Below are 3,963 nucleotides of genomic sequence, written 5' to 3' on the forward strand. Positions count from 1 at the left end.
CAGCCATCTGCCACTAAGTGTACAATGCCAATAACCAAACAAAAACTAAAGGGGACTTTGGCAATCATATAGCCTGATAGTTTTTCCAACCTTTTTATAGCATTGAAGTATTTCTTCTAATAAAATCTCACACAAAGGCCTGATCTCTAAAGACAAAAGAGGAACTGTTCTGGCTGAGGGTGGGGAAACCCCAAGAAGTACACAACCTACTTGGCTCCTTCTATTCCCCATCCTTCTGCCTTCCACCCCCTGCGGGATCCCTTGACAGTCTAAGGGTACTGGCAACAGTCCAGTCTCCTCATTACAAAGCGGAGGCCACAAACAAGTGAAGTCATCTGTCCTCAGTGACACAGCCAGGTAGTGGTGAGAACCAGGTCTCTGAAAGATGAGTCAGTGTTGACAGTTTCTTCCATTAAAGTTGGTGGGTTTGTGGAAGAGAGAGAGAGAGAGAGAGAGAGAGAGAGAGAGAGAGAGAGAGAGAGAGAAAGGAAGAAGGAAGGAAGGAAGGAAGGAAGGAAGGAAGGAAGGAAGGAAGGAAGGAAGGAAGGAAGGAAGGGAAAAGAATCTTTTTTCAAGCCCTCCTTGTTACTCCATGTCACATACCAGCAATTGCCTTTATTAAAAAAGTTCTAAATAGTCAAGCATAGAATTATGAAAGCACATGGTGTTAAAGCTGAAAGGGACATTGAAAGTCTTTTTTTTTTCTTCCCACCCCTTCATTTTACAGACCAGGAAAGTAAAGACTTGCTTGAAACCAATCCCCGCTCTTAAGTGTTTTAAATTACCATCCCCTCCAATACATCAAGTACTGTTACATCTTGACTTGATGGTCAGAAGCCAGAACTTCCTGTTTTAACCAGTTTCTTTATGAAAATCATGAAATTAAGATATAAATAAAAGTTGTGATTTCTTTCTTTCTGTCATTTTCCTTAAATCTTTGAAAGACACCCTCCCAACTGGGCATTCAAACATCTCCTTACTCCAGAAAGTGCACTTACAAACTTAGGAGAAGATTGTTTCAGACTGAACTTTTCCAAGAGAATGCATGTCAAACTATCTGTGGTCAAAGAGCTTTTATTTTAAAATTTTCAATTCATTGCAGTGTAGACCAATAATTTATATAATGCAATGAAATCCATTAATAGACAAATGAAATTTTAAAGAGACTCACAAAATAGAAACTCATTTCTCATGTTTTATTATTAGATTCTAAAAAAAAAAAAAATTACAACCAAATTGCTCCAACAGTTTCTAAATGCTTTCTTTCTATTCCTGTACTCACCCCATCATGAATCAGTAACAAACATTTGTGAACCAAACTTGGAGCTACATTGAGTAGCTCCAGGGTAAAGCACTGTCGAGATGGTTGGATATAGGTTATGTCAGTAAGACAGCTCATGTGAACCAGGTGATGTTTCCCCTTCCTTCCCAGCCCCAGTCTGCTACTTTGGGACTATAGCTGTGGCCCTCAAAGGTCTGGGACAGGGTCCCTTCACAGCTCAGGAGAAAGAGAACTACTCAACCTCCTGACTGCACCACCTCAAAACAAGCTGGGCTGGGTTCAGATCATGGAGGGATTGCAAAATAGACTAAAGGAATTTGGAGACTTCATCCTGAAAGTAAAGGGAAGTTGTTAAAGCCCTTGAGTCATATTAGGGTATGGAAAGGATAGGAATGCCTGCAGTGTGGAGCAGGGCTTAGAGCAGTGGTTCTCAACCTTCTGGCCCTTTAAATACAGTTCCTCATGTTGTGACCCAACAATAAAATTATTTTCGTTGCTACTTCATAACTGTAATGTTGCTACTGTTATGAATCGTAATATAAATATCTGCTATGCAGGATGGTCTTAGGTGACCCCTGTGAAAGGGTTGTTCGACCGCCAAAGGGGTCACGACCCACAGGTTGAGAACCGCTGGCTTAGAGGGGAAACAAGACCCATTAGGACAGTGGTTCTCAACCTTCCTCATGCCGCAACCCTTTAATACAGTTCCTCATGTTGTGGTGACCCACAATTTCATTGTTACAAATTGAACATAACTAAAGCATAGTGATTAATCACAAAAACAATTTGTAATTATATATGTGTTTTCTGATGGTCTTAGGTGACCCCTGTGAAAGGGTCGTTCGACCCCCAAAGGGGTCGCGACCCACAGGTTGAGAACCGCTGCATTAGGAGGTTTCTGTAATAGTATTGGAAAGAGATGATATGGCCTGAACTCAGGTAGTAGCAGTAAGGTATCAAGAGCAATTTAGGGATACTTACCTGGCGGGGGAGATGCCAAAGCAGTTGCCTTGCTTTCCCAGGGCAAGGCTTATCCATTGCACTTGGGATGTGCTGACCCCTGCGATTTCCTCAAATGTGGGAAACTCGGCTGCATAATTTGTGGTAGTGGGGGACTGTGTTTGCACTCTCCCATATTATTAAAAAAAAAGAGGAATTTAGGGGACTTGATTATTGATTGAATGGAGGTGATGAAGCACCAGGAGAAGTCAACAATGATGCCCAGGCCTTGGCTTGAATGACTAGATGTCTGGTGATGCTATTCAATAAGATGGGAGCCCAGAAGGAGAAGGATGCTGAAAACAATGAATTCCATTTCTGACAGGCTGTGTTTGACCTTTCCTGACCCTGCGCTATGGCTCGTGGTGGTCTCTAAACTAGAATGCCCTACCTTTATATTCACTCATTAAATCCCAACCATAAAAAGGCTTTGCAATCATAAAAGAGCTTTTTAAGAACATTAAAGTAACATGAGAAAATATTTATTAAGTAATGTTAGGTAAAGTAATAAAAATGCAAATTAAAACAAGGTAAAGTTCTTCCCCTATTAAATTGGCAAAAAGAAATTTTTTTTTGTTTAATTAAAATGCCCCAACTGCCAAGGATGTGGAAAAACTGGCATTCACACACGTTGCTGGTGGTAATGTAAATTGGTATAAACCTTTTGGAAGAAATTTGGCATAAGGCATCAAAAGCCATAAAAGAGTTTGTATCCTGTGACCTTGTAATTCCACTTCTGGAAATCTATTCTAAGGAAATAACTCAAAATGTAAGAGAAAGCACTTTATACACAAAGATGTTTATTATAGCAGAAACTGGAGACAACCAAAACGTCCCCTAATGGATTGGTTTAATAAGTTATAATAAATTTATTTGCTCTCCTCTTGTGCATAATGAAACTATTCAATAATAAATAGTAAGGTTTGGACTATATCTATATCTGCTATTGTTCTAATATGTATTTAACTTTCACAGAAAAAAAGACTAGAAGGAAATGATCATAATGATTGGGTTAGGGTGGTGAATCTAGAGATAGCCTCTAAAATTTTTAAAAATAAGATTTCCCAAAGTCATTGTAAATGTTCAAAATGCTTTAATAGAAACCATCATGTATAGGAAGAAAACTGGTAAGTGAAAAAAGTAAAATAGAAAATTCAATCTGTGTTAGTTACCAAAAAATATATATGTTTTTTCATGGACCAAGAATGGGAAAGACCATAGGTAAAAGCAAACAGTTGACTTGAGTGAAGGGTTTTTAAAATTCTTTATTTTAATTATAACATTATATGTGACCTTATATTCATTTGAAGCAATCTACCCAATCTTATAAACCATCTCTAAGACCTCCTTTCTTAAGGCTTTCCTCAGCCTCTGATCAAACATTATTGCTACTTTTTTTTTTTTAACCACCATGGCATTTGCTGTTAATTCTTGTCTAATTGTGGCCTGTAGTTCTCATTGGCCTGCATCAGAAAACCTGGTGCTCATTGCTGGGCCTCACCTCCAGAGTTTCTGATTCTGGAAACCTGGGGTGGGGTCTAAGAATTTGCATTTCTGACAATTTCCCTGGGATGCACATACTGGGAGTCTGGGGACCACACTTTGAAAACCTTGGTAGGAGTATATGCAGATGCATTCTGTTCCTCCCTCAACCCCTCCCTGCCAAAGGCTGATTAATCCAA

At 39.3% G+C, this 3,963-nt stretch overlaps 1 non-coding gene across 1 annotated transcript; it reads left to right on the plus strand.

The window, feature by feature from the left end:
• Positions 1-2,255: 2,255 nt before the first annotated feature.
• On the plus strand, positions 2,256-2,418 carry LOC111825122. Its single transcript, XR_002828245.1, has one exon. It is a non-coding gene; the product is annotated as a U1 spliceosomal RNA (small nuclear RNA).
• Positions 2,419-3,963: the final 1,545 nt, after the last annotated feature.

The sequence above is a fragment of the Myotis lucifugus genome, unplaced genomic scaffold (assembly GCF_000147115.1).
Source record: "Myotis lucifugus unplaced genomic scaffold, Myoluc2.0 scaffold_14, whole genome shotgun sequence".
Taxonomy (NCBI): domain Eukaryota; kingdom Metazoa; phylum Chordata; class Mammalia; order Chiroptera; family Vespertilionidae; genus Myotis; species Myotis lucifugus.